Source organism: Montipora capricornis, unplaced genomic scaffold (genome assembly GCF_036669925.1).
Source record: "Montipora capricornis isolate CH-2021 unplaced genomic scaffold, ASM3666992v2 scaffold_115, whole genome shotgun sequence".
In the NCBI taxonomy this organism is placed as follows: Eukaryota; Metazoa; Cnidaria; class Anthozoa; order Scleractinia; family Acroporidae; genus Montipora; species Montipora capricornis.
This window is the reverse complement of record NW_027179880.1, coordinates 93,687-116,277: the sequence shown is the minus strand read 5'-3', so window position 1 is coordinate 116,277 and position 22,591 is coordinate 93,687. Positions and strand designations below refer to the sequence as shown.

Below are 22,591 nucleotides of genomic sequence, written 5' to 3'. Positions count from 1 at the left end.
AACGCCAAACTGATCTGGCGGGTCCTCAGTTTACCTCAATGCAAAAGAACGGCTCTCCAGAACGCAACATAACAGGGCAACGCAAAAGAAATCTAATCGCGATGGGGGCAGGTACATATACAACACATCCACTTTACTTTTTCGAAACGATGCACGAGTGATAAGAAGCTCGACCCGCTGGCATTTTCTTGTCTCATCTCGTCTAATCGTATGGAGAATCGATTGGCGGCTGAAATAAACATACGCTCGTCTCCCTCTCATGTTAACGGCTCTAAAAAGAATGAGAGAAATGAAATCACAGTTTTGCAGTGCACTGGCAAGTACGGAACGATTCACCTAGCACTTTCAGCGTAGTGGACATTTCACTAATATACCAAACTCACCTTCCTGGTCCTTACAACAACCAGCCACGCTGCATCTCTCCTTCCCTGCCCTGCCTGAAACGTTACCAACAAACCTTCCCATTAGCCAACTTTGCCACCGGGGTTTGTGCGGGGACTAGCGCGAACGCAGGTCCCCACTACAGAAATTATACGCTCGAGTTACCCACATTTGGGGTAATCGCAAGGGTCAACCCAATCGAAGTGCAATGAAAGAGCTCCCCTTGAGAGTACTGCCTCCCTGATCAAGTGCCTCCCGCGTCAGGTAAGTATGCCTTTTCAGCCTCCTCGCGGAACCGCAAAACGCAACTTGTCTGCGCATACCATGTGGTAATGGAGGTCACGTGCTCCTCGTCCCGGTCGTGTCGTGCAGTCCACACCGTCGCTGCTATGCCTACCTAGAAAAGAGAAGAGAATGTGAAGGTTGGTTGCTTGGTCACTTTTTCTGCTTTCACTTGATTATTTCCTTCCCCAGAGGGAGTGGGCCACGCTCGGAGGTAGTGCTAAACCGAGGCAACCCGTGGCCGGGACGAGGCAATCCTCTTTTCAACGGCGTAGTCCCAAAAATCATTTTAATATATGAGATTCTGGATGCGCAGCGTACAAGATATTAAACTGATAAGAACAGATACTATACTTGATCTTAGCCAAAAGGCCGAGAAGCGACGCCCGTAAATGCTCACGGCGGACAAGGGGCTCCCAGTCGCATGGCCACGAGGTATCGTGGTCCGATTACAAGCCGTGCCAAGGAAGGGAGGCACAGATCCAACCTGAAAGCGAGGCGCACACACCGATCGCTCTTGTACAGTGGGCAGCAGCACCACATTGCATGGCACTTGCGTTGACGGCAAGAGGACAATGCACATTGTCTTGCTCTGACCTAGTTTTCATTTTCCCTTATAACAAAGTTAATTTTCACGGCAAATTACTTGTCTACGACCATACCACAGGGAAACAACCGGTTCTCGTCCGATCACCGAAGTTAAGCCCTGTCGGGCGGGTTAGTACTTGGATGGGAGACCGCCTGGGAATACCGCGTGTTGTAGGCTTCCCTTTTTCTTCTCTGTACACTTGATTATCTCAAAAAATCTCAGTTTCTTTCAATGAAAGAACATTCCAAACCATTTTTTTGAACACAACATGCCAAAGATTTGTCAAATATGAGACATACGACAAAAACAAATTAATTGACACGAGAAAGTGGAACTTGTATTCCCAAGGGAGCGCGTGCGCGCGAGATCTTATCAATCCAACGTTTTGACATGAAACGTATCTTTTTCGTGTTAGCAAAGAACAGGATACGACAAGTAAAAAATGCATGCACTGTTATGCATTAGATGGAAGTTAACCTAGCCCGGATGATATGTATACAACGAAGGCTACAACACTACAACATTGATCTTGCGAAAACGTGACTTACGTGACGTAGCGCACTTCAAAGTCTTACTGTTCCCTGCTCAACACGGACAGTACGTATTCAAAGGGCCGATAAGACACTATCCTGACCATGAAAGATTTTACTTTTTATGATAACAATCCAATTAACTGATAACATACGAGAAACCACAAAGTGTTGGCCACAGAATGTAACGCCAACTGATCTGGCGGGTCCTCAGTTACTCAATGCAAAACGGGCTCTCCAAACGCAACATAACACAACGCAAAGAAATCTATCGCGATGGAGCAGTATAAAACACACATCCACTTACGTTTTCGAAACGATGCACGAGGATAAGAGCTCGACCCGCTGGCATTTTCTTGTCTCACTCGTCTATCGATGGAAATCGATGCGGCTGAAATAAACACGTCGTCTCCCTCTCTGTACGGCCAAGAATGAGAGAAATGAAATCACAGTTTTTCAGTGCACCAAGTACGGAACATTCACCTACAATTTCAGCAGTGGACTTCACAAATACAACTCACCTTCCTTAGTCCTTACACCGCCACCGCATCTCCTTCCCTGCCCTGCCTGAAACGTTACCAACAAACCTTCCCATTAGCCAACTTTGCCACCGGGGTTTGGTGCGGGGACTAGCGCGAACGCAGGTCCCCACTACCAGAAATTATACGCTCGAGTTACCCACATTTGGGGTAATCGCAAGGGTCAACCCAATCGAAGTGCAATGAAAGAGCCTCACCTTGAGAGGACTGCCTCCCTGATCACAGTGCCTCCCGCGTCAGGTAAGTATGCCTTTTCAGCCTCTCCGGGACCGCAAAACGCAACTTGTCTGCGCATACCATGTGGTAATGGAGGTCACGTGCTCCTCGTCCTGTCGTGTCGTGCTGTCCACTCGCTGCTATGCTACCTAGAAAAGAGAAGAGAATGTGAAGGTTGGTTGCTTGGTCACTTTTTCTGCTTTCACTTGATTATTTCTTCCCCAGAGGGAAGTGGGCCACGCTCGGAGGTAGTGCTATACCGAGGCAACCCGTGGCCGGGACGAGGCAAGCCTCTTTTCCACGGCCCAGTTCCAAAAATCAGTTTAATATATGAGCTGCTCGATGAGCAGCGCGTATCAGATATTAAGCTGATAAGAACAGATACTACACTTGATCTTAGCCAAAAGGCCGAGAAGCGATGCCCGTAAATGCTCACGGCGGACAAGGTGCTCCCAGTCTCATGGCCACGAGATATGGTGGTCCGATTACAATCCGTGCCAAGGAAGGAATGCCCAAAGCCAACCTGAAAGCGAGGCGCACACAACAACGATCGCTCTTGTACAGTGGGCAGCAGCACCAGCATTGCATGGCACTTGCGTTGACGGCAAGAGGACAAATGCACATTTGTGCTTGCTCTGACCTCGTTTTTCATTTTCCCTTATAACAAAGTTAATTTTCACGGCAAATTACTTGTCTACGACCATACCACAGGGAAAACACCGGTTCTCGTCCGATCACCGAAGTTAAGCCCTGTCGGGCGGGGTTAGTACTTGGATGGGAGACCGCCTGGGAATACCCCGTGTTGTAGGCTTCCCTTTTTCCTTCTGTACACTTGATTATCTCAAAAAAATCTCAGTTTCTTTCAATGAAAGAACATTCCAAACCAGGTTTTTTGAACACAACATGCCAACGATATGTCAAAGATGAGACATACGACAAAAACAAAATAGTTCACACGAGAAAGTGGAACTTGTATTCCCAAGGGAGCGCGTGCGCGCGAGATCTTATCAATCCAACGTTTATGACATGAACGTATCTTTTCGTGTGAGCAAAGAACAGGATACGACAAGTAAAAAATGCATGCACTGTTATGCATTAGATGGAAGTTAACCTAGCCCGGATGATATGTATACAACGAAGGCTACAACACACTACAACATTGATCTTGCGAAAACGTGACTTACGTGACGTAGCGCACTTCAAAGTCTTACTGTTCCCTGCTCAACACGGACAGTACGTATTCAAAGGGCCGATAAGACACTATCCTGACCATGAAAGATTTACTTTTTATGATAACAATCCAATTAACTGATAACATAGAGAAACCACAAAGTGTTGGCCACAGAAATGTAACGCCAACTGATCTGGCGGGTCCTCAGTTACTCAATGCAAAACGGGCTCTCCAGAACGCAACATAACACAACGCAAAAAAATCTATCGCGATGGAGCAGTACAAACACACATCCACTTACGTTTTCGAAACGATGCACGAGGATAAGAGCTCGACCCGCTGGCATTTTCTTGTCTCACTCGTCTATCGATGGAAATCGATGCGGCTGAAATAAACACGTCGTCTCCCTCTCTGTAACGGCCAAGAATGAGAGAAATGAAATCACAGTTTTTCAGTGCACCAAGTACGGAACATTCACCTACAATTTCAGCAGTGGACTTCACAAATACAACTCACCTTCCTTAGTCCTTACACCGCCACCGCATCTCCTTCCCTGCCCTGCCTGAAACGTTACCACAACAACCTTCCCATTAGCCAACTTTGCCACCGGGGTTTGGTGCGGGGACTAGCGCGAACGCAGGTCCCCACTACCAGAAATTATACGCTCGAGTTACCCACATTTGGGGTAATCGCAAGGGTCAACCCAATCGAAGTGCAATGAAAGAGCCTCACCTTGAGAGGACTGCCTCCCTGATCACAGTGCCTCCCGCGTCAGGTAAGTATGCCTTTTCAGCCTCTCGGGACCGCAAAACGCAACTTGTCTGCGCATACCATGTGGTAATGTGAGGTCACGTGCTCCTCGTCCTGTCGTGTCGTGCTGTCCACTCGCTGCTATGCTACCTAGAAAAGAGAAGAGAATGTGAAGGTTGGTTGCTTGGTCACTTTTTCTGCTTTCACTTGATTATTTCTTCCCCAGAGGGAAGTGGGCCACGCTCGGAGGTAGTGCTATACCGAGGCAACCCGTGGCCGGACGAGGCAAGCCTCTTTTCCACGGCCCAGTTCCCAAAAATCAGTTTAATATATGAGCTGCTCGATGAGCAGCGTATCAGATATTAAGCTGATAAGAACAGATACTACACTTGATCTTAGCCAAAAGGCCGAGAAGCGATGCCCGTAAATGCTCACGGCGGACAAGGTGCTCCCAGTCTCATGGCCACGAGATATGGTGGTCCGATTACAATCCGTGCCAAGGAAGGAATGCCCAAAGCCAACCTGAAAGCGAGGCGCACACAACGATCGCTCTTGTACAGTGGGCAGCAGCAGCACCAGCATTGCATGGCACTTGCGTTGACGGCAAGAGGACAAATGCACATTGTGCTTGCTCTGACCTCGTTTTCATTTTCCCTTATAACAAAGTTAATTTTCACGGCAAATTACTTGTCTACGACCATACCACAGGGAAAACACCGGTTCTCGTCCGATCACCGAAGTTAAGCCCTGTCGGGCGGGGTTAGTACTTGGATGGGAGACCGCCTGGGAATACCCCGTGTTGTAGGCTTCCCTTTTTCCTTCTGTACACTTGATTATCTCAAAAAATCTCAGTTTCTTTCAATGAAAGAACATTCCAAACCAGGTTTTTTGAACACAACATGCCAACGATATGTCAAAGATGAGACATACGACAAAAACAAATAGTTCACACGAGAAAGTGGAACTTGTATTCCCAAGGGAGCGCGTGCGCGCGCGAGATCTTATCAATCCAACGTTTATGACATGAAACGTATCTTTTCGTGTGAGCAAAGAACAGGATACGACAAGTAAAAAATGCATGCACTGTTATGCATTAGATGGAAGTTAACCTAGCCCGGATGATATGTATACAACGAAGGCTACAACACTACAACATTGATCTTGCGAAAACGTGACTTACGTGACGTAGCGCACTTCAAAGTCTTACTGTTCCCTGCTCAACACGGACAGTACGTATTCAAGGGCCGATAAGACACACTATCCTGACCATGAAAAGATTTACTTTTTTATGATAACAATCCAATTAACTGATAACATAGAGAAACCACAAAGTGTTGGCCACAGAAATGTAACGCCAACTGATCTGGCGCGGGTCCTCAGTTACTCAATGCAAAACGGGCTCTCCAGAACGCAACATAACACAACGCAAAAGAAATCTATCGCGATGGAGCAGTACAAACACACATCCACTTACGTTTTCGAAACGATGCACGAGGATAAGAGCTCGACCCGCTGGCATTTTCTTGTCTCACTCGTCTATCGATGGAAATCGATGCGGCTGAAATAAACACGTCGTCTCCCTCTCTGTACGGCCAAGAATGAGAGAAATGAAATCACAGTTTTTCAGTGCACCAAGTCGGAACATTCACCTACAATTTCAGCAGTGGACTTCACAAATACAAACTCACCTTCCTTAGTCCTTACACCGCCACCGCATCTCCTTCCCTGCCCTGCCTGAAACGTTACCAACAAACCTTCCATTAGCCAACTTTGCCACCGGGGTTTGGTGCGGGGACTAGCGCGAACGCAGGTCCCCACTACCAGAAATTATACGCTCGAGTTACCCACATTTGGGGTAATCGCAAGGGTCAACCCAATCGAAGTGCAATGAAAGAGCCTCACCTTGAGAGGACTGCCTCCCTGATCACAGTGCCTCCCGCGTCAGGTAAGTATGCCTTTTCAGCCTCTCCGGGACCGCAAAACGCAACTTGTCTGCGCATACCATGTGGTAATGGAGGTCACGTGCTCCTCGTCCTGTCGTGTCGTGCTGTCCACTCGCTGCTATGCTACCTAGAAAAGAGAAGAGAATGTGAAGGTTGGTTGCTTGGTCACTTTTTTCTGCTTTCACTTGATTATTTCTTCCCCAGAGGGAAGTGGGCCACGCTCGGAGGTAGTGCTATACCGAGGCAACCCGTGGCCGGGACGAGGCAAGCCTCTTTTCCACGGCCCAGTTCCAAAAATCAGTTTAATATATGAGCTGCTCGATGAGCAGCGTATCAGATATTAAGCTGATAAGAACAGATACTACACTTGATCTTAGCCAAAAGGCCGAGAAGCGATGCCCGTAAATGCTCACGGCGGACAAGGTGCTCCCAGTCTCATGGCCACGAGATATGGTGGTCCGATTACAATCCGTGCCAAGGAAGGAATGCCCAAAGCCAACCCTGAAAGCGAGGCGCACACAACGATCGCTCTTGTACAGTGGGCAGCAGCACCAGCATTGCATGGCACTTGCGTTGACGGCAAGAGGACAAATGCACATTGTGCTTGCTCTGACCTCGTTTTCATTTTCCCTTATAACAAAGTTAATTTTCACGGCAAATTACTTGTCTACGACCATACCACAGGGAAAACACCGGTTCTCGTCCGATCACCGAAGTTAAGCCCTGTCGGGCGGGGTTAGTACTTGGATGGGAGACCGCCTGGGAATACCCCGTGTTGTAGGCTTCCCCTTTTTTCCTTCTGTACACTTGATTATCTCAAAAAATCTCAGTTTCTTTCAATGAAAGAACATTCCAAACCAGGTTTTTTGAACACAACATGCCAACGATATGTCAAAGATGAGACATACGACAAAAACAAATAGTTCACACGAGAAAGTGGAACTTGTATTCCCAAGGGAGCGCGTGCGCGCGAGATCTTATCAATCCAACGTTTTATGACATGAAACGTATCTTTTCGTGTGAGCAAAGAACAGGATACGACAAGTAAAAAATGCATGCACTGTTATGCATTAGATGGAAGTTAACCTAGCCCGGATGATATGTATACAACGAAGGCTACAACACTACAACATTGATCTTGCGAAAACGTGACTTACGTGACGTAGCGCACTTCAAAGTCTTACTGTTCCCTGCTCAACACGGGACAGTACGTATTCAAAGGGCCGATAAGACACTATCCTGACCATGAAAGATTTACTTTTTATGATAACAATCCAATTAACTGATAACATAGAGAAACCACAAAGTGTTGGCCACAGAAATGTAACGCCAACTGATCTGGCGGGTCCTCAGTTACTCCATGCAAAACGGGCTCTCCAGAACGCAACATAACACAACGCAAAAGAAATCTATCGCGATGGAGCAGTACAAACACACATCCACTTACGTTTTCGAAACGATGCACGAGGATAAGAGCTCGACCCGCTGGCATTTTCTTGTCTCACTCGTCTATCGATGGAAATCGATGCGGCTGAAATAAACACGTCGTCTCTCCCTCTCTGTACGGCCAAGAATGAGAGAAATGAAATCACAGTTTTTTCAGTGCACCAAGTACGGAACATTCACCTACAATTTCAGCAGTGGACTTCACAAATACAACTCACTTACTTCCTTAGTCCTTACACCGCCACCGCATCTCCTTCCCTGCCCTGCCTGAACGTTACCAACAAACCTTCCCATTAGCCAACTTTGCCACCCGGGGTTTGGTGCGGGGACTAGCGCGAACGCAGGTCCCCACTACCAGAAATTATACGCTCGAGTTACCCACATTTGGGGTAATCGCAAGGGTCAACCCAATCGAAGTGCAATGAAAGAGCCTCACCTTGAGAGGACTGCCTCCCTGATCACAGTGCCTCCCGCGTCAGGTAAGTATGCCTTTTCAGCCTCTCCGGGACCGCAAAACGCAACTTGTCTGCGCATACCATGTGGTAATGGAGGTCACGTGCTCCTCGTCCTGTCGTGTCGTGCTGTCCACTCGCTGCTATGCTACCTAGAAAAGAGAAGAGAATGTGAAGGTTGGTTGCTTGGTCACTTTTTCTGCTTTCACTTGATTATTTCTTCCCCAGAGGGAAGTGGGCCACGCTCGGAGGTAGTGCTATACCGAGGCAACCCGTGGCCGGGACGAGGCAAGCCTCTTTTCCACACGGCCCAGTTCCAAAAATCAGTTTAATATATGAGCTGCTCGATGAGCAGCGTATCAGATATTAAGCTGATAAGAACAGATACTACACTTGATCTTAGCCAAAAGGCCGAGAAGGATGCCCGTAAATGCTCACGGCGGACAAGGTGCTCCCAGTCTCATGGCCACGAGATATGGTGGTCCGATTACAATCCGTGCCAAGGAAGGAATGCCCAAAGCCAACCTGAAAGCGAGGCGCACACAACGATCGCTCTTGTACAGTGGGCAGCAGCACCAGCATTGCATGGCACTTGCGTTGACGGCAAGAGGACAAATGCACATTGTGCTTGCTCTGACCTCGTTTTCATTTTCCCCTTATAACAAAGTTAATTTTCACGGCAAATTACTTGTCTACGACCATACCACAGGGAAAACACCGGTTCTCGTCCGATCACCGAAGTTAAGCCCTGTCGGGCGGGGTTAGTACTTGGATGGGAGACCGCCTGGGAATACCCCGTGTTGTAGGCTTCCCTTTTTTCCTTCTGTACACTTGATTATCTCAAAAAATCTCAGTTTCTTTCAATGAAAGAACATTCCAAACCAGGTTTTTTGAACACAACATGCCAACGATATGTCAAAGATGAGACATACGACAAAAACAAAATAGTTCACACGAGAAAGTGGAACTTGTATTCCCAAGGGAGCGCGTGCGCGCGAGATCTTATCAATCCAACGTTTATGACATGAAACGTATCTTTTCGTGTGAGCAAAGAACAGGATACGACAAGTAAAAAATGCATGCACTGTTATGCATTAGATGGAAGTTAACCTAGCCCGGATGATATGTATACAACGAAGGCTACAACACTACAACATTGATCTTGCGAAAACGTGACTTACGTGACGTAGCGCACTTCAAAGTCTTACTGTTCCCTGCTCAACACGGACAGTACGTATTCAAAGGGCCGATAAGACACTATCCTGACCATGAAAGATTTACTTTTTATGATAACAATCCAATTAACTGATAACATAGAGAAACCACAAAGTGTTGGCCACAGAAATGTAACGCCAACTGATCTGGCGGGTCCTCAGTTACTCAATGCAAAACGGGCTCTCCAGAACGCAACATAACACAACGCAAAATAAATCTATCGCGATGGAGCAGTACAAACACACATCCACTTACGTTTTCGAAACGATGCACGAGGATAAGAGCTCGACCCGCTGGCATTTTCTTGTCTCACTCGTCTATCGATGGAAATCGATGCGGCTGAAATAAACACGTCGTCTCCCTCTCTGTACGGCCAAGAATGAGAGAAATGAAATCACAGTTTTTCAGTGCACCAAGTACGGAACATTCACCTACAATTTCAGCAGTGGACTTCACAAATACAACTCACCTTCCTTAGTCCTTACACCGCCACCGCATCTCCTTCCCTGCCCTGCCTGAAACGTTACCAACAAACCTTCCCATTAGCCAACTTTGCCACCGGGGTTTGGTGCGGGGACTAGCGCGAACGCAGGTCCCCACTACCAGAAATTATACGCTCGAGTTACCCACATTTGGGGTAATCGCAAGGGTCAACCCAATCGAAGTGCAATGAAAGAGCCTCACCTTGAGAGGACTGCCTCCCTGATCACAGTGCCTCCCGCGTCAGGTAAGTATGCCTTTTCAGCCTCTCCGGGACCGCAAAACGCAACTTGTCTGCGCATACCATGTGGTAATGGAGGTCACGTGCTCCTCGTCCTGTCGTGTCGTGCTGTCCACTCGCTGCTATGCTACCTAGAAAAGAGAAGAGAATGTGAAGGTTGGTTGCTTGGTCACTTTTTCTGCTTTCACTTGATTATTTCTTCCCCAGAGGGAAGTGGGCCACGCTCGGAGGTAGTGCTATACCGAGGCAACCCGTGGCCGGGACGAGGCAAGCCTCTTTTCCACGGCCCAGTTCCAAAAATCAGTTTAATATATGAGCTGCTCGATGAGCAGCGTATCAGATATTAAGCTGATAAGAACAGATTTTTTTTCAAAAGAGCGTTTATTCACAAATAAAAATGGAGCAATTACATATTCAGGAATACAGAAAAGTCTACAGAGTCACAAAGCCGGAGTAAGCAGCTAGCCGTAAGGGCCAGGGGCCCTAACGATAAAGTCCATGAACTGCGCAAGTTCCTTAAAGAGAGCCCCGGATTACAGGCACCGCAAACAGCGCGCGGACAAAGCAAAACGAGAATTAAATGTACGCCTAAATAGTAACGCTAGGAAGACCATTCTCTACGGTGCAAAAGCCTGGGAGAGACCACAAAGAAGAAAAGCGACTGTCTGAAAGGCGAAAGTGATCGAGCTTAATTCGACTACGGAGATCGCCAGAAACAAAACGGATAATAGCCCGATGATCTTCTTTACCGTTATAAAAGGTGGCCTTATTGCGAAAGAGCCAAACACCGTAGAGAATGGTCTTGATAATGTGGCGCGCAATGCGAGCCCTCTTTGTAACGAGAGGGGGCCAAATAAAAAAGAACACGAAAGGGACATTTAAGGTAAGCCGAAAGCCTAGCACACGATCTAAAGTTGGGGAAAAACGGGACCAAACCCGCTTAACCCGAGGGCAATGCAAAAAACAATGATCGATAGTCTCTCGTCTAGGGCAAGAAGCACAGAAAGCCGAGTTAATATATCCCCAATTAGCAAGGGAATCGCGAACCTTAACACCGCGGAGAGCGATTAGCCACAAGAGATCATTTTTAGGATTTTCGGTAAGAGAATCTCGAACGAGAGACCAATGATCATTGAGTGAAAAAGAAGAGCCACAAACCTGGGTCCAAACTCTATGCAAGATAGGGGAGGAGGAATTCGAGGAAAGTAGTTTCAAATATAAACGCTTAGAAGTTAAGTCGCAACTGCCAACGGATAAAAGAGTTTCAAGACAGCGGGCGTAAAAAGGAGACGGAAAGCAGGCAGAAGGGGCAAAATTATCGCGCAAACAATTCCACTGGGGGCGAAGAGAAGACAAACGTCTACCAACAAAATATTTACAAAGATAAAAACTAGAATCGTGAGGCGAGTCCAAAGTAAAAGCCATCCCCGCTAACTGCAAGGCAAGGCACTTAACACTAAAATTAATAATACCTATACCCCCTTGCGCAGCGCTTAAATATAAAGTATTACGAGCAACCGTCTCAATTTTACAACCCCAAAGAAAAGGCCAGATGAAACTATTGATACGGGAAAGGACCCAGGCAGGGGGAAGCAAAACCCTAGCTAGATACATCAGCTTGCTTAACCCTAAGGTGTTAATAAGGAGAGCCTTGCCTAGGAAGGACAGAGAACGAGATCTCCAAAGATTGAGGGACTTCTCTAGTTTGTTTAGCTTAGGTTGCCAATTATCATTCTCAACAGGGATAGTACCAAAAAAGACCCCAAGAATTTTCATTTTCTTGACCCAAGTAAGTCCAAGGGGTTCGTCAGTCCGAGAACGCCAAGCACCGAGCCACATGGCCTCCGTTTTCGACTTATTTAGCTTAGCTCAATAACCACTTTCTTAAACACTAACACAATCAAAAAGATTATTTAGAGAGAAAAGGTCTTTCAAAACAGCAGTAGTGTCATCAGCATAAAGGCGAACTTTCGCCTGCAAGCCCCTTGCACCAGGAAGTAAAAACCCCTCAATCTCAGGAGATCTACGGATCAGATTAGCAAGAACTTCTACACATAAAACATAAAGTAGAGGAGAGAGAGGATCCCCCTGACGGACACCCCGTTCAAGGGGGATACTCTCAGTAAGCCAATCATTGAGGATGATACGCATGCAAGCACCATTATAAAAGGTACTAATCCAACGACAAAAATCAGAACCAAAACCGTAAACATTAAGCAGCTCTAGAAGGAAGACGCGATCGACTCGGTCGAAGGCCTTTTCTTGATCTAAACTAATCAAAATAGCAGACTCATTTGTTTGCTCAATGTGGCTAAGAACATCGCGCAACAACGTCACATTAGAGAAGATTGAACGACCCGGAACAGAACAAGATTGATCAGGAGAAACTATGTGATGCATAACCGAAGAAAGACGAGTTGTGATGGCTTTAGAGATAATCTTATAATCCACATTGAGCAAAGAAATGGGCCTCCAGTTTTTCAAATTCTTAATATCCCCACGCTTCTTATAAATAAGGCGAGTAACGCTTCCCTTCATAGAATCCGAAAGTTCAGAGTCGTGAAAACATTGGTTTGCGACTGATAGTAAAAGGGGGCCCAGAATGTCCCAAAAACGCAAGTAAAATTCGACAGACAAACCATCAGAACCAGGTGACCTTCCTAGGCTAAGGCTCCTTAATGAAATAGTCAATTCATCTAAAGTTAAAAGTCCCTCGCATGAGTCGCGCAGAGGAGGAGAAAGCGAAGAAAGAATAGAATCAAAACAGGATTGTTTACACACAGGATCAATAACCTCTTGCGAGAAAAGATTTGAATAAAAGCGCACGTGCGCACGTTCAACCTCCTCCCGAGTGAAAACTTCAATGTCATTATCATTCAAAATAGAAGAAACGTTATTACGGTCTAAGCGCTCACGTTCTAACTTGAAGAAGAAGCGTGAAGGTTTCTCGCCCTCCTCAAGCCACTGGACGCGAGAACGGATTTTAGAGCCTTCCAAAACACGCAAGGTAAGAGCATTCAGTTCAGATTCAAGCCGAGAAATTTCAGGGGCGACCGAAAGGTCGCCACAGACAAGACGGCGCTTGAGACCAATTATTGCATTAGTTATAAGGACGCGCTCATGCGAGAGACTTCTACGTTTATTCTTAGCAAAGGAAATAATTTCCGAGCGAATAGAGTCCTTAAAAAAGTCCCACCAACATTTGACTGACGGAAAATAGTCAACGCAATCGGAGAGCTCGCGAATCTTAGCATCAAAGGAAAGACAAAAATCGCTATCATTCAAAAGGGAGGAATTAAATTTCCATAAGCCCGGACCACGCATATAATTAGACTCCAATTTTAAAGAAAGATTAACAAAATCATGATCAGAAAAGGCGCAAGGAGAAATGTCACAGGACTGAACTAAGGGGAATAAATTTCGGGAAACAAAAAATTTGTCAAGGCGCGAGCCGATGGAAAAATTAGAATTAAACCAAGAGCACGCTCGGACACGGGGATGCAATTTGCGCCAAGCATCTTCAAGGTAAAGTGAACGACGAAAGTCAGAGAGATATTTTGCAATGGAGACATTGCCACCGAATTTATCTAAATCAGATTCATAACAATTGAAATCACCGGCAATAATGGTAAAATCAGCAGGAAGGCAGAAAGCATGCAGATTCTCGAAAAACACTTTTCGGTCAGTCAAAAGGGTGGGCGCATAAATATTAATAATATTAAACTTACGATTATTATACTCAACGAGTAAACTAAGGACACGTCCATCATGATCTCTACGCCAAGATAAAACTTGACCATCAAAACGATCGGAAATCAAAATAATAACACCAGCCTGTTTACCAACAGCAGGGGACCAAAAAGATGGCCCACTCCAGTCAGCAACCAGGGAATTAAAGGCAACAGGATCAGATATTAAAGTCTCCTGAATGCAGATAATACCGAAACCGAAACGAACATAATCAAGCAAAGCTTTCCGAGTAGCCCGATTAGAACCACGTGAATTAATTGAAATTAAATTAAACATAGAGGTCATGATGGACGGCTTTTTTTCGTAGGCACACGCGAAGGATTCGTTGACTTACGAACAGGCACAATGGTTGGAGTGACATTAGCAGGTGTCCGGCTGGATCCTCTCTTGACAGCTCGTCCCAACGTACGAGTTGGGAAAAGGTCAGGCGCAGGGGTATAATCATCTGAGTCAGAATCATCAGAAACGACGAGAGGATGATCACCAGGGTCAGAAAGCAGCGGGCGAGAGGTCTGTAAGGGCGAATCAGCATCAGGATCAAGGTCAGGATCAGCATCATCAGAAGCAACGTCAACGTCAAGATCAGGAACAGCATCAGGAACAGGGTCAGCGACAGGGGCAGGAACATTATCAGGATCGGAGTTGTCATCAGGGTAATCAGGAAGGGAGTCAGGCGGAGGATCGGCAACATCCATAGCATAGGCTACTTCGGCATCGGAGGCAGCTTCTACCAAGGCTGGATTAGAGGGCGCATAGGAAGCCAAAATACTCTGGGACTGAGAAAGGTCAGAAGAAAGAGGAGGGGAAGATTGTATCTGCGAAGGGGCCGAGTGCTCAGAAGAAGGCTGCAAAGAGGAAGACTGCGACGAGGAAGACTGCGACGAGGATTGGGAAGAGCAGGATGAAGATAGTTGGCTAGGAGGCTGCGAAGGTCGATTAGAGGGCTGAACAGCAGGTTGAAGATCAGGAGACGGCTGGGGAGGAGGGTCGTCTGGCTTGTCAGCATCTCGGTAAGATCGAGGACGGCGATGCCACGAGTGTTGACAATCGATAGCCCTATGGCCTTGGTCACGACACACACAGCAGAAATCCTTCTCAGGGCATTCCTTAAACATATGACCAATACGCTCGCAATTGTAGCAGAAGGTATTAGGGCAATCCTTAGCCATGTGATCGGGAAGGTTGCACTTTCGACAAGTAGGCGTCTGATTGTCGTGACGGACACGGACCAGAACCCGGCCAAAACGAAGAAAGGAAGGGATAGATTTGGACAGGACCATACCAAAGACCCGAGTTCCATTGTCCAACGTAGGGTAGTTCTGGTGTTTACTACGTCGAGTAAACTTCACAGTACCATAGGGAGCAAGACGCATATGAAGCGCAGAATCAGGAAGTTCATAAGGAGCACCAAAAACAGCAACATAGACGATACGGGGGTTACCAGAAGATGTAGGGGCACCAGAGCGGAGGAAACGAGGCACCAACGATGAAGCCCGAAGAAAGGTGTTACGATAATCTTCTTTGGTAAAGGTGACACACACTTGCTGCGGGGAAACCCACTGGACGCAGCGAACAGCAGCAGAAGGAATCTGGCAGGTCTCTAGGTCGGCAAAAAGATCCTTTAAAGCAAAGTCGCCATCAGGTTTCGGAAAAAAGGCAGAACACGGTCTCTCTGGCAAGCGGTTATAAACAGAAAAATTCTCTCTCTCAAAGGTAGACGGAACAAAGCGGCTGCGAACAGGAGCATTATTGACGAGCGGAACAGGGTCACCAGACCCGGCAGTGACACCGGCATATGAAATAGCAGTATTCGATGAGGTAGCAGCAATATCAGAAGAAGGATTCACAGCAACATTCTCAGAAACATCATCCATAGGGGCGTCGCCCCAATTAACACGTGTATCAGTATCAGCATCCATGGAATCGCAAGAGCAAGGATACCACAAGGAACGCAAAACCTACTACCAAAATGGTAGGGCTTCGCCCTGGGAGAACCCACAAAACATCGGCCAAAAAGACTTAGCCAAAAGGCCGAGAAGCGATGCCCGTAAATGCTCACGGCGGACAAGGTGCTCCCAGTCTCATGGCCACGAGATATGGTGGTCCGATTACAATCCGTGCCAAGGAAGGAATGCCCAAAGCCAACCTGAAAGCGAGGCGCACACAACGATCGCTCTTGTACAGTGGGCAGCAGCACCAGCATTGCATGGCACTTGCGTTGACGGCAAGAGGACAAATGCACATTGTGCTTGCTCTGACCTCGTTTTCATTTTCCCTTATAACAAAGTTAATTTTCACGGCAAATTACTTGTCTACGACCATACCACAGGGAAAACACCGGTTCTCGTCCGATCACCGAAGTTAAGCCCTGTCGGGCGGGGTTAGTACTTGGATGGGAGACCGCCTGGGAATACCCCGTGTTGTAGGCTTCCCTTTTTCCTTCTGTACACTTGATTATCTCAAAAAATCTCAGTTTCTTTCAATGAAAGAACATTCCAAACCAGGTTTTTTGAACACAACATGCCAACGATATGTCAAAGATGAGACATACGACAAAAACAAAATAGTTCACACGAGAAAGTGGAACTTGTATTCCCAAGGGAGCGCGTGCGCGCGAGACCTTATCAATCCAACGTTTATGACATGAAACGTATCTTTTCGTGTGAGCAAAGAACAGGATACGACAAGTAAAAAATGCATGCACTGTTATGCATTAGATGGAAGTTAACCTAGCCCGGATGATATGTATACAACGAAGGCTACAACACTACAACATTGATCTTGCGAAAACGTGACTTACGTGACGTAGCGCACTTCAAAGTCTTACTGTTCCCTGCTCAACACGGACAGTACGTATTCAAAGGGCCGATAAGACACTATCCTGACCATGAAAGATTTACTTTTTATGATAACAATCCAATTAACTGATAACATAGAGAAACCACAAAGTGTTGGCCACAGAAATGTAACGCCAACTGATCTGGCGGGTCCTCAGTTACTCAATGCAAAACGGGCTCTCCAGAACGCAACATAACACAACGCAAAATAAATCTATCGCGATGGAGCAGTACAAACACACATCCACTTACGTTTTCGAAACGATGCACGAGGATAAGAGCTCGACCCGCTGGCATTTTCTTGTCTCACTCGTCTATCGATGGAAATCGATGCGGCTGAAATAAACACGTCGTCTCCCTCTCTGTACGGCCAAGAATGAGAGAAATGAAATCACAGTTTTTCAGTGCACCAAGTACGGAACATTCACCTACAATTTCAGCAGTGGACTTCACAAATACAACTCACCTTCCTTAGTCCTTACACCGCCACCGCATCTCCTTCCCTGCCCTGCCTGAAACGTTACCAACAAACCTTCCCATTAGCCAACTTTGCCACCGGGGTTTGGTGCGGGGACTAGCGCGAACGCAGGTCCCCACTACCAGAAATTATACGCTCGAGTTACCCACATTTGGGGTAATCGCAAGGGTCAACCCAATCGAAGTGCAATGAAAGAGCCTCACCTTGAGAGGACTGCCTCCCTGATCACAGTGCCTCCCGCGTCAGGTAAGTATGCCTTTTCAGCCTCTCCGGGACCGCAAAACGCAACTTGTCTGCGCATACCATGTGGTAATGGAGGTCACGTGCTCCTCGTCCTGTCGTGTCGTGCTGTCCACTCGCTGCTATGCTACCTAGAAAAGAGAAGAGAATGTGAAGGTTGGTTGCTTGGTCACTTTTTCTGCTTTCACTTGATTATTTCTTCCCCAGAGGGAAGTGGGCCACGCTCGGAGGTAGTGCTATACCGAGGCAACCCGTGGCCGGGACGAGGCAAGCCTCTTTTCCACGGCCCAGTTCCAAAAATCAGTTTAATATATGAGCTGCTCGATGAGCAGCGGTATCAGATATTAAGCTGATATAAGAACAGATACTACACACTTGATCTTAGCCAAAAGGCCGAGAAGCGATGCCCGTAAATGCTCACGGCGGACAAGGTGCTCCCAGTCTCATGGCCACGAGATATGGTGGTCCGATTACAATCCGTGCCAAGGAAGGAATGCCCAAAGCCAACCTGAAAGCGAGGCGCACACAACGATCGCTCTTGTACAGTGGGCAGCAGCACCAGCATTGCATGGCACTTGCGTTGACGGCAAGAGGACAAATGCACATTGTGCTTGCTCTGACCTCGTTTTCATTTTCCCTTATAACAAAGTTAATTTTCACGGCAAATTACTTGTCTACGACCATACCACACAGGGAAAACACCGGTTCTCGTCCGATCACCGAAGTTAAGCCTGTCGGGCGGGGTTAGTACTTGGATGGGAGACCGCCTGGGAATACCCCGTGTTGTAGGCTTCCCTTTTCCTTCTGTACACTTGATTATCTCAAAAAATCTCAGTTTCTTTCAATGAAAGAACATTCCAAACCAGGTTTTTTGAACACAACATGCCAACGATATGTCAAAGATGAGACATACGACATACGACAAAAACAAAATAGTTCACACGAGAAAGTGGAACTTGTATTCCCAAGGGAGCGCGTGCGCGCGAGATCTTATCAATCCAACGTTTATGACATGAAACGTATCTTTTCGTGTGAGCAAAGAACAGGATACGACAAGTAAAAAATGCATGCACTGTTATGCATTAGATGGAAGTTAACCTAGCCCGGATGATATGTATACAACGAAGGCTACAACACTACAACATTGATCTTGCGAAAACGTGACTTACGTGACGTAGCGCACTTCAAAGTCTTACTGTTCCCTGCTCAACACGGACAGTACGTATTCAAAGGGCCGATAAGACACTATCCTGACCATGAAAGATTTACTTTTATGATAACAATCCAATTAACTGATAACATAGAGAAACCACAAAGTGTTGGCCACAGAAATGTAACGCCAACTGATCTGGCGGGTCCTCAGTTACTCAATGCAAAACGGGCTCTCCAGAACGCAACATAACACAACGCAAAAGAAATCTATCGCGATGGAGCAGTACAAACACACATCCACTTACGTTTTCGAAACGATGCACGAGGATAAGAGCTCGACCCGCTGGCATTTTCTTGTCTCACTCGTCTATCGATGGAAATCGATGCGGCTGAAATAAACACGTCGTCTCCCTCTCTGTACGGCCAAGAATGAGAGAAATGAAATCACAGTTTTTCAGTGCACCAAGTACGGAACATTCACCTACAATTTCAGCAGTGGACTTCACAAATACAACTCACCTTCCTTAGTCCTTACACCGCCACCGCATCTCCTTCCCTGCCCTGCCTGAAACGTTACCAACAAACCTTCCCATTAGCCAACTTTGCCACCGGGGTTTGGTGCGGGGACTAGCGCGAACGCAGGTCCCCACTACCAGAAATTATACGCTCGAGTTACCCCACATTTGGGGTAATCGCAAGGGTCAACCCAATCGAAGTGCAATGAAAGAGCCTCACCTTGAGAGGACTGCCTCCCTGATCACAGTGCCTCCCGCGTCAGGTAAGTATGCCTTTTCAGCCTCTCCGGGACCGCAAAACGCAACTTGTCTGCGCATACCATGTGGTAATGGAGGTCACGTGCTCCTCGTCCTGTCGTGTCGTGCTGTCCACTCGCTGCTATGCTACCTAGAAAAGAGAAGAGAATGTGAAGGTTGGTTGCTTGGTCACTTTTTCTGCTTTCACTTGATTATTTCTTCCCCAGAGGGAAGTGGGCCACGCTCGGAGGTAGTGCTATACCGAGGCACCCGTGGCCGGGACGAGGCAAGCCTCTTTTCCACGGCCCAGTTCCAAAAATCAGTTTAATATATGAGCTGCTCGATGAGCAGCGTATCAGATATTAAGCTGATAAGAACAGATACTACACTTGATCTTAGCCAAAAGGCCGAGAAGCGATGCCCGTAAATGCTCACGGCGGACAAGGTGCTCCCAGTCTCATGGCCACGAGATATGGTGGTCCGATTACAATCCGTGCCAAGGAAGGAATGCCCAAAGCCAACCTGAAAAGCGAGGCGCACACAACGATCGCTCTTGTACAGTGGGCAGCAGCACCAGCATTGCATGGCACTTGCGTTGACGGCAAGAGGACAAATGCACATTGTGCTTGCTCTGACCTCGTTTTCATTTTCCCTTATAACAAAAGTTAATTTTCACGGCAAATTACTTGTCTACGACCATACCACAGGGAAAAAACACCGTTCTCGTCCGATCACCGAAGTTAAGCCCTGTCGGGCGGGGTTAGTACTTGGATGGGAGACCGCCTGGGAATACCCCCGTGTTGTAGGCTTCCCTTTTTCCTTCTGTACACTTGATTATCTCAAAAAATCTCAGTTTCTTTCAATGAAAGAACATTCCAAACCAGGTTTTTTGAACACAACATGCCAACGATATGTCAAAGATGAGACATACGACAAAAACAAAATAGTTCACGAGAGAAAGTGGAACTTGTATTCCAAGGGAGCGCGTGCGCGCGAGATCTTATCAATCCAACGTTTATGACATGAAACGTATCTTTTCGTGTGAGCAAAGAACAGGATACGACAAGTAAAAAATGCATGCACTGTTATGCATTAGATGGAAGTTAACCTAGCCCGGATGATATATGTATACAACGAAGGCTACAACACTACAACATTGATCTTGCGAAAACGTGACTTACGTGACGTAGCGCACTTCAAAGTCTTACTGTTCCCTGCTCAACACGGACAGTACGTATTCAAAGGGCCGATAAGACACTATCCTGACCATGAAAGATTTACTTTTTTATATGATAACAATCCAATTAACTGATAACATAGAGAAACCACAAAGTGTTGGCCACAGAAATGTAACGCCAACTGATCTGGCGGGTCCTCAGTTACTCAATGCAAAACGGGCTCTCCAGAACGCAACATAACACAAACGCAAAAGAAATCTATCGCGATGGAGCAGTACAAACACACATCCACTTACGTTTTCGAAACGATGCACGAGGATAAGAGCTCGACCCGCTGGCATTTTCTTGTCTCACTCGTCTATCGATGGAAATCGATGCGGCTGAAATAAACACGTCGTCTCCTCTCTGTACGGCCAAGAATGAGAGAAATGAAATCACAGTTTTTCAGTGCACCAAGTACGGAAAACATTCACCTACAATTTCAGCAGTGGACTTCACAAATACAACTCACCTTCCTTAGTCCTTACACCGCCACCGCATCTCCTTCCCTGCCCTGCCTGAAACGTTACCAACAAACCTTCCCATTAGCCAACTTTGCCACCGGGGTTTGGTGCGGGGGACTAGCGCGAACGCAGGTCCCCACTACCAGAAATTATACGCTCGAGTTACCCACATTTGGGGTAATCGCAAGGGTCAACCCAATCGAAGTGCAATGAAAGAGCCTCACCTTGAGAGGACTGCCTCCCTGATCACAGTGCCTCCCGCGTCAGGTAAGTATGCCTTTTCAGCCTCTCCGGGACCGCAAAACGCAACTTGTCTGCGCATACCATGTGGTAATGGAGGTCACGTGCTCCTCGTCCTGTCGTGTCGTGCTGTCCACTCGCTGCTATGCTACCTAGAAAAGAGAAGAGAATGTGAAGGTTGGTTGCTTGGTCACTTTTTCTGCTTTCACTTGATTATTTCTTCCCCAGAGGGAAGTGGGCCACGCTCGGAGGTAGTGCTATACCGAGGCAACCCGTGGCCGGGACGAGGCAAGCCTCTTTTCCACGGCCCGTTCCAAAAATCAGTTTAATATATGAGCTGCTCGATGAGCAGCGTATCAGATATTAAGCTGATAAGAACAGATACTACACTTGATCTTAGCCAAAAGGCCGAGAAGCGATGCCCGTAAATGCTCACGGCGGACAAGGTGCTCCCAGTCTCATGGCCACGAGATATGGTGGTCCGATTACAATCCGTGCCAAGGAAGGAATGCCCAAAGCCAACCTGAAAGCGAGGCGCACACAACGATCGCTCTGTACAGTGGGCAGCAGCACCAGCATTGCATGGCACTTGCGTTGACGGCAAGAGGACAAATGCACATTGTGCTTGCTCTGACCTCGTTTTCATTTTCCTTATAACAAAGTTAATTTTTCACGGCAAATTACTTGTCTACGACCATACCACAGGGAAAACACCGGTTCTCGTCCGATCACCGAAGTTAAGCCCTGTCGGGCGGGGTTAGTACTTGGATGGGAGACCGCCTGGGAATACCCCGTGTTGTAGGCTTCCCTTTTTCCTTCTGTACACTTGATTATCTCAAAAAATCTCAGTTTCTTTCAATGAAAGAACATTCCAAACCAGGTTTTTTGAACACAAACATGCCAACGATATGTCAAAGATGAGACATACGACAAAAAACAAAATAGTTCACACGAGAAAGTGGAACTTGTATTCCCAAGGGAGCGCGTGCGCGCGAGATCTTATCAATCCAACGTTTATGACATGAAACGTATCTTTTCGTGTGAGCAAAGAACAGGATACGACAAGTAAAAAATGCATGCACTGTTATGCATTAGATGGAAGTTAACCTAGCCCGGATGATATGTATATAACGAAGGCTACAACACTACAACATTGATCTTGCGAAAACGTGACTTACGTGACGTAGCGCACTTCAAAGTCTTACTGTTCCCTGCTCAACACGGAC

At 46.9% G+C, this 22,591-nt stretch overlaps 26 non-coding genes and 1 pseudogene across 26 annotated transcripts; 9 read left to right on the top strand and 18 right to left on the bottom strand.

Annotated features, from left to right (window-relative positions):
* Positions 1-492: 492 nt before the first annotated feature.
* Positions 493-653, bottom strand: LOC138034301 (U1 spliceosomal RNA). Its single transcript, XR_011128844.1, has one exon. It is a non-coding gene; the product is annotated as a U1 spliceosomal RNA (small nuclear RNA).
* A 202-nt stretch (positions 654-855) lies between these two features.
* Positions 856-1,047, bottom strand: LOC138034328 (U2 spliceosomal RNA). The gene has a single exon (XR_011128868.1). It is a non-coding gene; the product is annotated as a U2 spliceosomal RNA (small nuclear RNA).
* Positions 1,048-1,311: 264 nt separating this feature from the next.
* Positions 1,312-1,429, top strand: LOC138034355 (5S ribosomal RNA). The gene has a single exon (XR_011128893.1). It is a non-coding gene; the product is annotated as a 5S ribosomal RNA (ribosomal RNA).
* Positions 1,430-2,405: 976 nt separating this feature from the next.
* On the bottom strand, positions 2,406-2,569 carry LOC138034286 (U1 spliceosomal RNA). The gene has a single exon (XR_011128829.1). It is a non-coding gene; the product is annotated as a U1 spliceosomal RNA (small nuclear RNA).
* Positions 2,570-2,763: 194 nt separating this feature from the next.
* On the bottom strand, positions 2,764-2,957 carry LOC138034309 (U2 spliceosomal RNA). Its single transcript, XR_011128850.1, has one exon. It is a non-coding gene; the product is annotated as a U2 spliceosomal RNA (small nuclear RNA).
* A 272-nt stretch (positions 2,958-3,229) lies between these two features.
* Positions 3,230-3,348, top strand: LOC138034338 (5S ribosomal RNA). Its single transcript, XR_011128877.1, has one exon. It is a non-coding gene; the product is annotated as a 5S ribosomal RNA (ribosomal RNA).
* A 979-nt stretch (positions 3,349-4,327) lies between these two features.
* LOC138034285 (U1 spliceosomal RNA) lies at positions 4,328-4,491 on the bottom strand. Its single transcript, XR_011128828.1, has one exon. It is a non-coding gene; the product is annotated as a U1 spliceosomal RNA (small nuclear RNA).
* A 194-nt stretch (positions 4,492-4,685) lies between these two features.
* On the bottom strand, positions 4,686-4,877 carry LOC138034312 (U2 spliceosomal RNA). Its single transcript, XR_011128853.1, has one exon. It is a non-coding gene; the product is annotated as a U2 spliceosomal RNA (small nuclear RNA).
* A 270-nt stretch (positions 4,878-5,147) lies between these two features.
* LOC138034337 (5S ribosomal RNA) lies at positions 5,148-5,266 on the top strand. Its single transcript, XR_011128876.1, has one exon. It is a non-coding gene; the product is annotated as a 5S ribosomal RNA (ribosomal RNA).
* Positions 5,267-6,247: 981 nt separating this feature from the next.
* On the bottom strand, positions 6,248-6,411 carry LOC138034284 (U1 spliceosomal RNA). The gene has a single exon (XR_011128827.1). It is a non-coding gene; the product is annotated as a U1 spliceosomal RNA (small nuclear RNA).
* A 195-nt stretch (positions 6,412-6,606) lies between these two features.
* Positions 6,607-6,798, bottom strand: LOC138034305 (U2 spliceosomal RNA). The gene has a single exon (XR_011128847.1). It is a non-coding gene; the product is annotated as a U2 spliceosomal RNA (small nuclear RNA).
* Positions 6,799-7,066: 268 nt separating this feature from the next.
* LOC138034335 (5S ribosomal RNA) lies at positions 7,067-7,185 on the top strand. The gene has a single exon (XR_011128874.1). It is a non-coding gene; the product is annotated as a 5S ribosomal RNA (ribosomal RNA).
* A 985-nt stretch (positions 7,186-8,170) lies between these two features.
* On the bottom strand, positions 8,171-8,334 carry LOC138034283 (U1 spliceosomal RNA). The gene has a single exon (XR_011128826.1). It is a non-coding gene; the product is annotated as a U1 spliceosomal RNA (small nuclear RNA).
* A 194-nt stretch (positions 8,335-8,528) lies between these two features.
* Positions 8,529-8,722, bottom strand: LOC138034313 (U2 spliceosomal RNA). The gene has a single exon (XR_011128854.1). It is a non-coding gene; the product is annotated as a U2 spliceosomal RNA (small nuclear RNA).
* A 267-nt stretch (positions 8,723-8,989) lies between these two features.
* Positions 8,990-9,108, top strand: LOC138034334 (5S ribosomal RNA). The gene has a single exon (XR_011128873.1). It is a non-coding gene; the product is annotated as a 5S ribosomal RNA (ribosomal RNA).
* A 977-nt stretch (positions 9,109-10,085) lies between these two features.
* LOC138034282 (U1 spliceosomal RNA) lies at positions 10,086-10,249 on the bottom strand. Its single transcript, XR_011128825.1, has one exon. It is a non-coding gene; the product is annotated as a U1 spliceosomal RNA (small nuclear RNA).
* A 194-nt stretch (positions 10,250-10,443) lies between these two features.
* Positions 10,444-10,617, bottom strand: LOC138034329 (U2 spliceosomal RNA; annotated as a pseudogene).
* Positions 10,618-16,295: 5,678 nt separating this feature from the next.
* LOC138034333 (5S ribosomal RNA) lies at positions 16,296-16,414 on the top strand. The gene has a single exon (XR_011128872.1). It is a non-coding gene; the product is annotated as a 5S ribosomal RNA (ribosomal RNA).
* Positions 16,415-17,390: 976 nt separating this feature from the next.
* On the bottom strand, positions 17,391-17,554 carry LOC138034377 (U1 spliceosomal RNA). The gene has a single exon (XR_011128913.1). It is a non-coding gene; the product is annotated as a U1 spliceosomal RNA (small nuclear RNA).
* Positions 17,555-17,748: 194 nt separating this feature from the next.
* Positions 17,749-17,945, bottom strand: LOC138034327 (U2 spliceosomal RNA). Its single transcript, XR_011128867.1, has one exon. It is a non-coding gene; the product is annotated as a U2 spliceosomal RNA (small nuclear RNA).
* Positions 17,946-18,212: 267 nt separating this feature from the next.
* LOC138034357 (5S ribosomal RNA) lies at positions 18,213-18,332 on the top strand. Its single transcript, XR_011128894.1, has one exon. It is a non-coding gene; the product is annotated as a 5S ribosomal RNA (ribosomal RNA).
* Positions 18,333-19,313: 981 nt separating this feature from the next.
* Positions 19,314-19,478, bottom strand: LOC138034289 (U1 spliceosomal RNA). The gene has a single exon (XR_011128832.1). It is a non-coding gene; the product is annotated as a U1 spliceosomal RNA (small nuclear RNA).
* Positions 19,479-19,672: 194 nt separating this feature from the next.
* Positions 19,673-19,863, bottom strand: LOC138034311 (U2 spliceosomal RNA). Its single transcript, XR_011128852.1, has one exon. It is a non-coding gene; the product is annotated as a U2 spliceosomal RNA (small nuclear RNA).
* A 269-nt stretch (positions 19,864-20,132) lies between these two features.
* LOC138034358 (5S ribosomal RNA) lies at positions 20,133-20,253 on the top strand. The gene has a single exon (XR_011128895.1). It is a non-coding gene; the product is annotated as a 5S ribosomal RNA (ribosomal RNA).
* Positions 20,254-21,236: 983 nt separating this feature from the next.
* Positions 21,237-21,400, bottom strand: LOC138034359 (U1 spliceosomal RNA). The gene has a single exon (XR_011128896.1). It is a non-coding gene; the product is annotated as a U1 spliceosomal RNA (small nuclear RNA).
* Positions 21,401-21,594: 194 nt separating this feature from the next.
* Positions 21,595-21,785, bottom strand: LOC138034307 (U2 spliceosomal RNA). Its single transcript, XR_011128849.1, has one exon. It is a non-coding gene; the product is annotated as a U2 spliceosomal RNA (small nuclear RNA).
* Positions 21,786-22,051: 266 nt separating this feature from the next.
* Positions 22,052-22,170, top strand: LOC138034332 (5S ribosomal RNA). The gene has a single exon (XR_011128871.1). It is a non-coding gene; the product is annotated as a 5S ribosomal RNA (ribosomal RNA).
* The last annotated feature ends 421 nt before the right edge of the window (positions 22,171-22,591 follow it).